Source organism: Olea europaea, chromosome 18, assembly GCF_002742605.1.
Source record: "Olea europaea var. sylvestris chromosome 18, O_europaea_v1, whole genome shotgun sequence".
NCBI classification, from domain to species: Eukaryota; Viridiplantae; Streptophyta; class Magnoliopsida; order Lamiales; family Oleaceae; genus Olea; species Olea europaea.
In genome coordinates this window covers 1984443-1999852 of record NC_036254.1, presented here as the reverse complement: position 1 = coordinate 1999852, position 15410 = coordinate 1984443, and positions in this window count along the sequence as shown.

Below are 15410 nucleotides of genomic sequence, written 5' to 3'. Positions count from 1 at the left end.
TTGCTTTATAACTACCCACTTTCTTTATGGTGGCTAACTTGTCGTGGAACTGCCGTCTCTAACTGTTGCCACTACTCTTTGTCATTCAATCGTCTTCAACTGAACTCCTTGAATCGTGGAACGTGATAAGGTTACTCGATAACTGCTTCAATAACTGCACTTCTGGATACCATAACATATTATGTTTACTAAGATTCTGGGCGATTTGAAGGTTTGGGCGAGAACATGGTCATAGCTCTGGGCGACTGTAAGGCACTTCATTCGCTCAGATTTTAGGCATCTTGCAAGTTTGGGCAATGATATTACTGTGTTCGTGAGCTTCCACTATATTCATTAATAACCCTATCTGAGTCTTTATCCTGAATTGCCCAGTTGGATTTCATTCTTTGGGCTATTTGATTTGGAGATTCCTCAATTGGGCTTCATTCCCTATGCTATTCGATTTGGGCTGCACTTTTAGTGTGTCAACAGAACTCAAACTCAAAAAACTCAAAATGTTCACTAGAAGAAATATACTAAAGAAATGTAGCCAAGAAAGGAATACCTAGAGATTGGAGACCCTGCAATAACCCACCATACACACACTGTGAGTTTGTCCACATATATATACAACATATACATACATATAATTTACTGGTAGAATTGATTATNATTTAATTTCTAACTTATTTTAATGTAATAAATGAAAAGTTACTATTTTACCCTTTCAAAAATATTAAAAATATGGTCAAAGTAAAATTTTTTGGTCAACTAACAGACATTTGGATGAAAATCGTCAAAAGGGGCCTCCGTCGCAACATTTCGAAAGGTTTGGGATGACAGTTGCAACAAATTAAAGATTTGAGAAAAGTCTGCTAATGTTTTAAAAATTTGGGGCCTCTGCTTCAATTTTCCCATAGCTAAATTGCATCATTCCAATATTTAATTCGGACGACCACAAAATGAAGATTAAAGATGTTGCTGTTTCAATTGGATATAATTAGAAGTTGAAGGGTTGAATTTGAAAGAAAATGATATTTTAAAAAAAATCAAGAATTAAATTCGAAGACTAAAGTGTAAAATTTGAAAGTTTATATAACTGGGCGACTACCCAGTTATATTGGTTAGGCGACCATTGACACATGAAACCCTAATATCAAAGCTTGAAGGGATGTATGGGCGATTGCCTAGGCTAATCACGACGAAAAAGTTGGTTTTTGTTTAGAATTTCAATTCAAGAAGAAACTTCCTCTTTGGATGATTTTTTTCACAAATTCTAGGGACTTTTTTGGGACTTCTTGGAGAGTACTATAAATACCAACTCTCAAACATAATTAGGGGATGGAGAGTTAATTACAAAAGGAAGCAAGGAACACATCGAGATTCAAGAACATCAATATTGAATTTAAGATTTTTCGGGTGATGAACAACTTTATATCTTTTTTTTCTTCTTTCACAACATGTTAAACTAGATTTGTTTGTGCTATGAGAATGATGAACTTTATAATATGAGTTTTTAATCTTTAATTTTACACATTTGACATCAAAAACACATTTTTGGATTTTGAATGGTTTACCGTTTACTTGATTATCTTTTCTGTACAATTATTGTGCACAGTAGTTGTATGAATTTTGTGGTTTATTTTATGCATTAGAAAAAACGAAAATAAGCTTGACATGATGTAAATTGTCATAGGATCCGATTGGAGATAGAAATATACCACTATACTCTATGTAAATCTTTAAGTGCTCACAAAAATTCTTGTACTCTTATATGTTCGCATCCGTCATCTAAATATAGTTGGGTCATTTATGAGAGTATATTTAACATTACTCGAAAGATATTGTTGAATAAAATAGAAACATTGATTCTTCAATTATTAATCGTGTTGTCAAAGTGTAAATTAAAATTAAAAAGGATTATTACATGAGAATTCAATATCTTAGTGTGTTTGTCATTCATTAGAACACATCAACTTTCATTTAGCATAATTTGTATTTAATTTGGTTAATTCACTCCTAATTGCATAAGTAGCTTATTTTAATTATAATTTAGGCATTGTTTGACCCATATTCTTAAACACTGATTTGATATCATTTCAATCATATATTTTTTAATAAAGTAATAATACATGCATTCAAAACTTTTCCTTATTTTTTAACCACATTCTTCATCTATACACTATTCAAAAATGCATTCTTACGAAAATAATGTGGCTCAAACAAGGGCTTAATCACAAACAAACACATCACTTTATTGTTGTTTTGGTTAAGGTCATGATAATTAAACTAGAACTAAATTAATGTCCGTGGGACAATATCTGGACTCAATTCCACTTTATTAATTGTTAGCAATCTGTATACTTGTGGTGGTTTTTATTTGAAAGAGTGTATGTATGCAAAATCACTTTCAATCATTATCTAAATTAGGAAGAAGTTATCAATATGGAAAAATTTTCAAATTAACTCAAAATCTGACCTTAATAGTCAGATATTTTCTTACCCCTCGTGAGATTCACACACTCAAATGGATATTCATTTTTTTGCCTGAGTGTAAATCTAAAGGTTGCTCTTAAATCAATCATTTCTTTTCCAACTCTTGTTCGGTTCGGCTTGATCGGCAATCTCAATATAATAACATGTAATGATTCTTAACTAATGAGTACTCCCACATTCAAGCTTATACTATGTAATTCAAGTTCTAAGCCCAAATATCATGTACAATTGTACAATAATAATTGTTTTAATTGAATACCATGTTTTACCTCACGCTCTTAACTTTTCTTTTTGAGTCTTGTAGCAAGCTTTAGGTTAATAACTTCCTGGTTGTTTAGACCAAAGGGTAATGGGTTTCTAGATACCCCTACGAACTTAATAACTCGAATAAAAAATGCTACAAAGTGAGAACTAAGATTCAACAAGTATAAAATCATTGTTTTAAGCACAACACAACGCATGGTGAGACACCCCGCCCCGTGTAATATTACTGGACTTGGAAGTGGTATGCGTCGGTGATGAATACCAACTAAAAGTCGGACTCACCATCAAGGCTATTGCAAGTGCAATATATCACTTTTTATACATCATTTTTCTAACAGAATTTCGGCATTATCTTCCCTGTAAACAAGACTAACCAACATGTGATCAATTACACATAAATCCCAAATTATAATACAACACAATAGAGATAAGTCGAAATCTCAATTTTTACCAAGAAATAACATAAAATATACATGTAGATACAAAATACATAATGAGCCCCATAACCATTTACAAGTGATGCAAAATCACATCTAAACAGGAACGTGTGTCTCAAAATACTGACTACGTGCTCTATGAAGTGAGTCATACTAACAAACTCTGTCGTGTGATTTTGACTCTAAAATCAAAGGCTCAACTCCAAAAGATGCTCAGATACTCAACTACTTCATGATAAGAAAAATGTGAGAAAATATATGAGTTTATAGCTCAGTGAGTAGAGAAATTCAAAATAAATATATTTTTTCATTTATACATTTTTATTGTAAATCAAATTCATATCATTTGATAATTGACAAGCTACCATCACGTAATTATAGTCAAAAAGTAAAATATTTACATAAGGTCATAAAATTTCATCTTAAAATCATGATATGAATATCAACTGATAACCATACTATAATCTCATCACATTAAACGTGCTGAAAAATTCAAAAAATTGTACCCTCTAATTGAAATATGTAATCCGCTCGTCGGGCTAAGAACTTTCGCCACGGGCCAATAATCCCCTCCGTGAATGAAAGCCGGTCTCAGAGACCTCTGTTAATCAATTCTAGAACACTATCAAGGCCCCTCTATGAACTATATGTACACGATCAAGACCAATGTCAGGTCAAGAACCCTCCTGTAGGATAGAACACGGCCAAGACCCCTCTGTAAACTAAAAGAAGTATACAATCACGGGTATTTTTCTGCCCGATCTCAATATTACATGTCTCACATACCAAACAAATTTCAATATCACATGTCTTACATACCAAGTCACAAATGTGCCATAAATAATATTTGAGATTCCACATATATCATAATAAAAAAGATTTCTGTAATAATCATAAAATCGAACACATAATTGCACATATTTTACTAATGTACTTAATTTATAAATACTTTAAAAATATTTATATTTTTCCACTCACATAACTATATACGCGAAAATCAACTCGATTGGTAAGCTGTCCCGATATTCGTATCATCGTCTGAAATATGATATAATTTTTAAATCAACAATTAGCTATTTTAAGTAATTTCAATAATTAAATAGGCGATACCTAAACTTAGTTATTTCACGTTTAAATTATTCTAAAGTCTCTTTAATCACTAAAACTATTTTTCTTTCATTTTACTTAATTTCATAGTTTATTATATTTAACATCTTCAATGAAATTGAATTTAATCTAACAATCTAACATTTATAAAATTAAACATAATTTAACAATAAGTAACTTTTTATTTACCTTTTAAAATTGAGGAATTTAAGTCTAATAGTATAGAACACTTAATTCCTAACACGATGGCGAATTTTTTCTATTTTTTTCCCTTTCTTCTTTCTCTTTTTTTTTTTTTCTCTCCTTGCTCTCGTTTTCTTTCCATGTGTTAGTGTGTGTTTTTATGTGATTATGGATTGGGATTATGTATATATATACATATATTCAAATGGGAATGGATGGGTTTTAGGCATAGGGGGATTGATATAAATCAATCCAACCCCTGTCTTTTTCTTTTTAATTTTTATTATTAAGGTATTACACATGGCGCTAAGACTCTTAGCATATGGTCATTACCTATCGTATACCGGGCAAAAGAGACTGCACACAAATTTTTTTTTTCAACATGCTTGGAATCAACACACTTCTAGATAATATCCTTCACCAGTTCGACCACTCCAAACTTATCTCGCAATGTGGTAAAATGAAAGAGGAAAATATATGATTGATAAACTTTATGCACAATTCAAACGTAGTTCAAACAATTCAAAAATCTCTTCATCAATAAAAAAATTTTCACATCTAGATAGCAATTAATCATGACTATTGTGTTCAAAGTAACATAAAATCTCACATGGATAAACAATTGTTTTAAAAATAGAATTAAGCACCAATAGCATATTTGGTATTATCTCATGAATCAATAACAAATTTAAATATCAAACTATCCTAAGTCGGGAAGACTATCTAACATATTAACACAATCAAAACAAAGTAAGCACAATCACCCCTGAAACTTAAGCCACACATTTTCCCAATATGTAAAGAACAAGATACAAGAGAAGAGAGAGGTTAACGAGACTTCCTCGATTAAACATTTGTGATTGGAACTAATGCTTGAATTAGACTTGTGAAGCTTTTGGTAAACTTGGGCAAGTGACATTGTTGTACACAATTTATCCCCAAACTTTTTTAGAAACCATGGATATATAGTACTTCAAAAACTACCTAGAAAAAGTGATAGCTAATTAAATCAACGGAAAATTGCAGCAGAAGCTCCAAACCTTTAAAACATTAGCAGACTTTTTCCAAACCTTTGATTTGTTGCAATCATCACCCATAACATTTCCAAAAGTTGCATGTGAGACCATTTTTGACAATTTTCAACCAAAATTTCGTTAATTGACCAAAAAAATTATTTTGACCACATTTTAACAATTTTTATAGGGGCAGAATGGTAACTTTGCATTAAAATCAAAAATTAAAAAAATAAAAGTGGTCTTCTTCTTCCCCAACCCACCCACACCTCACCCACCCCCAACTCAAACCAAAAATAAAAGTACAAAAATACATAATAGTACATAATTTTCCCTTAAATCAAAGTACAAAAATGCATAATAGTACATAAAAGCTTAAAACTTAAAAAGGAAAAAAAAAATTGGGTTGCCTCCCAATAAGCTTTTTTTTTTTTTTTTGTAGTGTTTAGCTCAATTTGGCAATTGAACCATAGACATCTAGAGAAGGCTTTAGATGTTTTGCCCATTTTTCTTTGTTTGTCTTTGATCCACTCTTCATTTGATCTCTACACTCCTATCTTGCCCTTTTCAACATAATAGGACATGTTTATTCCACCAGATTTAACAACAACTATGTAGACTTCCATCTCTACATCAAGCTTAATCACAAATCAATTTTTGGACAATCAATAAAGTCAAAAGAATGTATGTTGATTCCATTCTCATTAATTGCCACATCTTTACTTGATTTGGTTGTGATTAATTCGTCATTCTCTTTAATTTCTTCTATCATAGCTGATATGTCCTCAGGTTGAATGACATGTCCACAGTCCAAATCCATAGGCAATGAGAAGTCAATCTCATTGATTGTTTCAAGTGAATTGTATCCTTATTGTTGAAATCCATCCCAGTATATATAATCACCCATAGGCATGTCCCCTTCATCCAAATTGGTAAGTTCTTTAAAATACTTTGCAAGTACTTTCTCATTCAATAGGGGAGGACCATCTCCAACAAACTTGATGTCATCATTCCAATCATCAGGTACAAAATCTCATCGAGCATATACTCCTCATCAAATTTGTCAATTGCTTGTTCTTTATATCTCGAATATTTTCTAAACCTCAAAAGTTTCGCCATGTAAATTAGCATACAGGAACAAGCAATTTCCAGTACTATGCACTGCGTAACAATTTTACGACTTGAATATCCTCAAGCATATCTTGGCTGTCCATATAGAGATTTGTCATTACAAAAATTTTGTTAACTATACCAATGTCAGAATCATGCATAAATATCAGAAAAGTACAAAAAGAGAATACCAATACAAGATAAATTAAAATTGTGGGAGGAAGCGATTAGCCAAACGATACAAAAAAAAGAAGAACAAATAAAAGTAAATAACAAAAAAATTGTTAAAACTAAAATTAATTAAAGTGGTGATCAAAATAAAAATATTTCCTCGCAACGATGCAAAAAACTTGTTTGCTATGAAAGTGCAAACTGTAAATGCACGAGTCGCGTTTACATAATAAAGTGGACCTTTTGATTTTGAGTTATCGATCCCTTAAGGAATATTTACTTTAGATTGCACAACTTTAATCAATTTAATTTTAACAATTAAAACAAATACACAATAAAGATTTGGTTTTTGAAAATAAGAAAAATTAAATAAAAATTAACAAAAATAAGAAAACATAAATACTTGGAAAATTTTGGAAGAAATAGTGGTTGGGATTCATGGTTTCGCTTAATCATCGCCTAATTAATTTCTCCACCAGCAAATTAATAAACTAACCATTTACTGTGTTAGGTCTGATTCTTCAATTTTAATTAATTACTCCTTTCGAGTGAAATTAACCATAATAGATTGGTTTAACCTACTATAACTCTATGTTGATTAAAACCAAGTCATCGCATTAAATCTTTGTGAAAATAGTTCAATGAGTCACCTAGTATTAGGAGTATATCTTTATACTCTACACAAGTCTAGGATTTCTACTATTTGATTTACTATATACAATCTTCTTTCCAACGATATACAAATCACTAAATACAATCATTCATTAGCCACATAAATGAAAATACAATAATCAATACACATGGAAATAAGTATTTTAACATTACAAGGCAAATATTAAAATTAGTTAAAGTTAGATTAACTTCAACCATAAATCCCAACAATAAAACTTTAGCCCGTTTTAATCAAATGATAGAAAGGAGAATATTTTATACAATACGTTACAAATGGAGGAAAATAACCGAGTAAATTCAAGTTAAAGTGAAAATCCTTTTTTGGTTGGATTCGTGAAGATTGACATAGATCCAACTTGAGTTTTCACGAAAATTTCTTCCTCTTTCCTTTACTTTTCTCCTTTTGTTGCTCTTGTTCTTCTCCAAAATACCAAGAAAAATGGAAAGAAAATGAAAGGAAAAGGGAAAAAAAAAAAAAGAAAGAAAAAAGAAAAGAAAAAGGAGGAAGAAGAATTATCCGTTGCTGCCCCCTGTTTTCAATTTTAAAACCCTAAAAAATTTGCAATCAAGTCTCTAGAATTTTGGAAAGTAACAAACACAGACACCTGAGTCTTGGAGTGTCGCCTAGGCCCCTGAAACGCCGCATAGGCGCCAACTTACAGTCATGATTCATTCGTTTTCCTTTTTCCATTTTTTTTTCATACAAGTCCTCTAGCAATTTGGACTCAAGGTTCCTCAATTTTGATCATACACAATTTGGTCATCAGATTTTAACTTTTCTTTCGATCAAGCCCTTCATAAATTACAGTGTACTTTGGTCCCCAACTTCACGATTTTGCAAACATTTAGTCCATTTTTCCTCATTTTGCCTTGTTCTCTTGCTTTTGCGTGATATTTGTCTATAAAATCATAAATTACATAATTGTAAGTAGAAATCGACTTATTTAATCAATAATAAATTTAGTTTAAGTATTAAATAAGTGTGCAAAAATACACCTATATGTTTGTTCCATTTTTTTGAATTTTATGAAAACTCGGAATCAAATCAAAAATCATTTGCTCTTTGATATTAAAATTGAACCAAACTTTTTTTATGCAAAAAAAAAAAAAAAAAAAATTAAATTTTGTGAAAATAATTCGATATTATTTAATTGTATCATCAAAAAATATGAACCAAGAATGAGTTGGTTCTAGGTTTCAAGAACCAAAATTATGTGAAACCATACTCAGGATCGAATTGAATCAGTCGTTATAGTTCGGTTATAATTTTGCCCACTTCTAAAATGATTCCTCACTTATGCTCAGTGATAAAAACGAAAAAAGTAATAAATGTTATTTTGCGTCATCTAATGCAATAAAATTGATATTATACTTAAATTATTCAATGATATAATAAATTTACTCATATAATTACATATTACTATTATCTCATGTTGCCATCATTTACATCACAGTCAACCTGTACTTTTTAGTAACAAAAAATATTAGCTGCATGTCTCCTTGAAAGATGAATGATATGTGAGACGATTGTTACCAATCACGAACAATTGTAATTAGTACCATGTCATTCATCTGCCCACTACCGTACCTTAATATTGACGTAAAGTAGAGTTAAAAGGTCGTTATTTTGTACTATTAAATTATCAATCATTAATTTTTATCTATTTATAATTTAAATTGATTATAAACAACTAGAAAACATGCTTTAAGTTTTAATAATTTGCAAAGCCGAAAAATTCTTCGAATGGAAATCATGAGATCAATTTTCATTTTTATATAACAATCATGGAATTGGAAAACTCATTGCTATCGAGTAGAAGGATACAAAAAAGTTAGAGAATAGAAGTCTAATATACAAACTTACTTAAACGATAACTATGCGAGACAATAAAAACCATTATATTGTCCGTTTCTTGTAATTATTCGTTCAATGCTCTGTAGAACTTGGGCAAACAAATTTATCTCGTACTCAAATTTTGCGTAGATTCCTTGTATCCGATAATGGTGGTAGTGGCGGCAGCGTGGGGTGGAAGAAGATGCATTATTGTTATTTTTTTGTTATTTAGTGCTTTCTTTTGTTTTTTGTTTTTTTGTTTTTTTTGCATTTTTCATTTTCATTTTCATTTAGCTCACGTGTCATCTACTGCAACTTAATATTGATATAAAGAATGTGACATAAGTCAACTATAGAGTCGAGATAGTAGAATAGATAGACCAATTGTTCCTAAATTTTTATTTAAAGGGAGACTACTTAAGTGCATGTATGGAAAATATTAGAGGAAATCCCCTCAATGGTCACCGAACTTCACTTCATCCCTAAATGATCACGAACTTTGTCAAAATCCTCTAGGAGGTCACTGCACTTCACTTCGTCTCTAAATGATCACTAAACTTTGCCGAAGTTCCCCAAGAGCTTACTCAACTTTTGCAAAATGGGACTCCACGTATAACAAGTTCAGTGACCTCCCAGGGGCCTTTTACAAAGTTCGGTGACCATTTAGGGACGAAGTGAAGTTCAGTGACCTCCTAGGGGAAATTGGCAAAGTTCGGTGACCACTGGGGGGATTTCCTAGAAAATATTACAATTTTTTTACCATTAGTGGTTTTAAATATTAATTTTATCATATACTTTATAAGAAAAAATAACTACTATTCACTTATCAACCATTCATTTCAAGCACATTATTTCAGTAACTCATAATTTTATCTAAATAAAATAACAAATCTTAAAATAAGAACTTAAAAGCAATGTGCAAGAGAACAAAGTGTAGGGACATGATATCATTACGAAGAAATACCATGGGCTTAAATGGTATATTCTGAGGCCAAGTGGGTAAAGTTGATAGTTTACAATGAAATAAATTATCCCGTGGTTGATGAAATCACAAGCCTATGTCTTGTTATCCTAACAATAAATTAAATTTGATACACATATAATAAATGTGATTATAATCAATATATCTAACATTACTACTAATATTATCCTTGACTATGTAAAATTTGAGTACTCATTGGCTTCACAGTGACATATTATAGTTGAAGTCAACGATCCCATTTGGCCTCTCCAATTCTCCACACAGTGCGGATAGATGGAAAGATGGCTCCAAACTGTGCGGAGAGTTTTTTTCTCATGGTAGTTTATATATATTAAAATTATTTTTTTAATAGTGATGACACAATGCGTGTGGAAAAACATTTGTTAGATCACCATAAACAAAATCCTTCAAAAAATGTGAAAATGAAAAATGACATCACGCACAGTAAAATTGAATTAATTTACTCTTACATCTACATTAGTTCCTCACTGCCCTTTTTATAAGAAGTTAGAAATAAATATAAATTTTTTGAGATCTCCTTTGTTTAAAGCTTCAAGTGACTATTTTGAATTTAGAATCGACGTAGTGAATTAATTAACATTTAAGTTTTAATTTTAAAAAAATGTTAACACATAAAAAAATATAATTAAGCACACCTAAGTGCACATAACCGCGCCTGTGCACCTAGGCGCGCATTAGCAGTCAACAATTGATGTTGACCGCTAAATAAGGCGCAAAGCCACTTGGCTTGGCGTATCCATCGTGCCACGTTGACCGCTAAATAAGGCGTAAAGCCACTTGATTTGGCGCATCTGTCACGCATTGGCAAGTGCACTTCTTTTAGAGCAGTGGGCGGTGGTAGTCGCAAGTGGCTGTTGTGGTAGCAGTGGCAGTGTTGGTTATAATGTTATGTAACCAACTATTTAATTGTTACCTAAAAATTCGATAATTTGTAACTAAAAAATAATTCGTGACCAACTAATTTGAAAATTCTGTGATCGACAATAAATTATGACCTATAAATTTTTTGATTTGTGACCAATTAAATAAATTGTGACCTATCAAAATTGTTTATTTTGACTACAAAATAATATGAGACCAATAAATAAATTATGACCTATAAATACATACATGTGACCATTGTATAATTGTTATCTTCATATATTTAATTAATAAATTATAAATAATTGATTAATTAGTACTTGGATTTTTAATTTTAAAACTTAAAACCTGAAAATTGAATTGCCACAGATTTAACGTCCGACTTATGAATTTTTTCCATGAATCAAAGTGCTTAGACCCGTGAATGTGAAAAGATATAGGGGCTTGGGCCGAAAACAATCCCAATTGTTTAGGCCCATGGATCTGGGCCAGCAGCCACAGTCCTGCTTGTGGGCTTCCGTTCAACCCTTAACTAAGTAGGTCATCCTTGGTCCATATAACTCTTTGATCACACATTGATGGCTTCTTGATTTCCAATCAATTTTTCCACTAATGTTTATTAATTTTAGTAAATCAAAATGGGCGAATTGACTCGATCGACCACATACAAGATTGTCGATGCAGCTCAGGCCCGTAGTGGGCCTAGACCAACTGACCTAAAATTACAATTCGAGTCTTACCTGAGTTGTGTGGATTGGACTGGCCAGCTAACTCGTCAATACTCCATGCTAGCTAGACAAGTCTAGATCAACCTTTCATTTGATAATTTATAATTTTAAAAAAATTAAATATTCTCAACCCAACATTTGTAAATTGCTTCATTATATCGTTTGTGAAATACAAATAAAAGCTTTACAAGTTGAACTTGATAGTAATATTACATTTTTTTTTTAGTAAATCGAGCTGGTAGGACTAATCTTCATGGGTCACTCAGCTAAAAATTCCAACCCTACATGCATCATAATTGACTATTAACTTGTGAATTGGCACGAAGCGGGCTAAATTCGTTTTGATCCGATTTTTTTAATAGACTAGATAACCTTGATCAGGGTCAGATACTTATTTTGACACTTCTAATTAATTTTTCGATTCTCCTATCAAATATCCAACAATCTAACTTACAAATGCGGAAAACTTCACTGGTTGTCACATAACTTAGAACTTTGTTTCGTTTTGGTAGCTTAACTTCAATTTGTTTTAATGTGATCATTCAAAGTATATTTTTATTTCAATTTGATCATCACATATTGACTGTTATTTCGATTAGATAAGATTGACATAATTTATGAAATGACGAACGAAATTCATGACTTGGTTAACACAAGGAGTCAATATTTATATAAAGGTCATTGTTACTGTAGAAGACTCACTTTCTTAAAACACAAGACGTGGAATTTGTATTTTTTAGCACTTAATTTTTATTTTTATTTTTAAATTGAGTCACAAATTCCATTATCCAGACTGCAAAATCTACCACTTATTTGGCACTAGTTATAGACAAAATGGCCGTATCAATAAAAACATAAATTGAAATAATTATAGTTTAGCAACCAAGACGAAATAAACTTGTAACTTTGGTGACCTCCAGTAGAAAAAAAATTATTACAAACCATACCTATCGTGTTCTGTTTGATTTGATTGCCTTTGCAAACAGACAAGTCAAATTTTCAGATGAATTGAAGGATAAGATTTTGACATTTTCCCCAACAAATTAGGCAGAAAAGCCGGCCTGAAAATTTATTGACTCTAAATTGGAGACGGCAATTGGTCAAGTCGGTTAACAAACTTTTCGATTTAGCATAATTTATTGGCTCGCAAAGTCCACGAGCTTTACTTGCAGAGCTCGACTCAAACTCTTTTGGTTAAAATTCAAGATCGACTTAGCTCGACTCGATTAAGTAAGCGGATGGGGACTCCAAATTGGATAATAGGGTAACATTTGGGATTCGGCAATTAATATTTGATGTGAATGCGCAATAGCCCCCTACATGTGCATTTAGATATACGAATCTATTGGTCTATATTGAACAATGCGTGGTATGAATGCACAAAGCCTTTGTTAATTATAAGTGGTTGCCACGTTACAATCACTTATAAGCCACTATCCATAAGCACCACTTAAAATCAAGAAAATAATCAACTTATAACATGGCTCACGGGGTTTGCACTTTATTTGTCATCAGCTTAACAAAGACTTGCACGTTGGGTTTGTCCCAACCCTTGTAAAAGTTTATCAACACTATTAATGGGCTAGAATAATTCAATTTCTGAATTATTTTTTTTATGGACAAATAGTTAGTATGTTAGTGAAAAGTTTCAATTATGAACTTATTTTTTATGTCGTGGCAATTGAAGCTCGTATGTTATATATATATATATATCCATATGACTAGAACGATGTTAGTGAAAAGTTACTCGATCACCTGAGAGATAGAATCACAGCAAGTGTACATTTAATCAGTTGTCGAAACAAGAATTTTGGTTTTTTGTAGGTTTATCTTCACATGCAACTCCACTATAAGAAAAAAATAAAAAGGCTTGCGCAATTTGACAATCAGGGTTAGACTTTCTCGACTATTACAATCCAAAATTATTTATTTATATTTGTATCTTACATTATTCAGTAATGCTACACTTAAAAAAAAATAATACAGATGTTTTATAGAACACACCTTGTAGTGGAGCCCATCCCAATAAGATATTCACATAGAGTTCACCCCATGTGCCTATCCTGTAAAAGATTTGTGGAAAATTTTAGGTACACAGGGTATTTTTTAAAATTATTTATAGACTCTAACATATCCTTAATCTAAGGTTCCCATTGGTTGAAGTGACAAGTGGGATACCCCATGTGGAAATATAGCTTTCAAAACAGAAGGTCACAAGTCACTTTAAACTCCGGCCTCCAATAGGGCCATTTGTCGGCAATCGCATGTTACATTTTGGCATCGAAGAGGTAATTATATTGCCATGTCATCTTCTCGGAGTGTTTGAGGCGATGCTTGCTGTCCAAATTTTTTAGGAAAATGCAATGTGGCCAGGCTCGGGGCCGACTCGGGGACAGGGTGCCGAGGTGACAACACCTCGGCCATTGGATCTGAAAAAAAAATGAAGTTGAAATCCAGGGCTGAGATGATGCCACCTCAGCCTCCTGTCCCTGAGTCGGTCCCTAAGGTGGGCACTATAACACGGTTGAATTTTTTAATATTTGTTGGAGAAGAGAGATAATATTTTTTTAAATATCTCTCTTCTCCAACAATATTCATTAAAATTGTCAAAAAGTAAAAGAAAAAAACATGAATGAAAGTAGCGTAGGGCACATTTGATTCCTGAAGTTGATTTTTGGAGCAAAAGCATGTGCAAATGTAATAAACTTTTAGGGTCCCATATGTCATTATCAATCACATATTCAATGAAGCTATTCATTTATAAGCTTCAACGCTTTGAAATTGTAATTACCTAACGATTTTGTTGAGGATTTTGTGGGATATGAGATTGTTCAAAAAATTCGTGTAAATAATAGAATTTTTTTTTTATGTATGTTGATCGGAGTAGTCTCGTCCGAGATCAAACCCGAAGAATATCTTTCTTGCGGCATGCTTAATAATTCATATTAGACCGAAATATATAATTTTAACTTTTTTTTTTTTAATGATACTCAACACAATGCAATCATTCATACTAAATCCCTATTTGATATCGATTAAAATCTAGATTTTAATTTAAGTAAAAGTCAACAATTCATTTTAACCATATATTTTATAGATCACACAATTTTTCAAACCACACGTTTCGTCAACTTCTATCAAAATATACTAAAAAAATGATTTTAATCCATACCTAACAAATATGTGTACTAAAAGTTTAGTTTATTTTTTAAGTAAAAGTTTACATTGTTTATATCACAATAAAAATGAAACAATCATGCAAGTTAATTTCTTGTCTTTAATTTTGCTCGGTTTCTCTGTTATTTTCTTGAGTACCCTCAACTTTAATAACTATAGATAAAAATATGATGAAATGTTCAACATGTTCACAAGAACAAATAATATAAAATATACACATTTCAACATTCATTTAAAAATAATAATAAATTTTATTCTCAACAAATTTAAAATCAAAATTGTATCCATTCTTTTGCTACTGCATTAGGTTCGCGAATATCCAATGCAATTGAAAATATCAATATATGTGTCCGATAGAGTGTCCCTTGTTGTCTT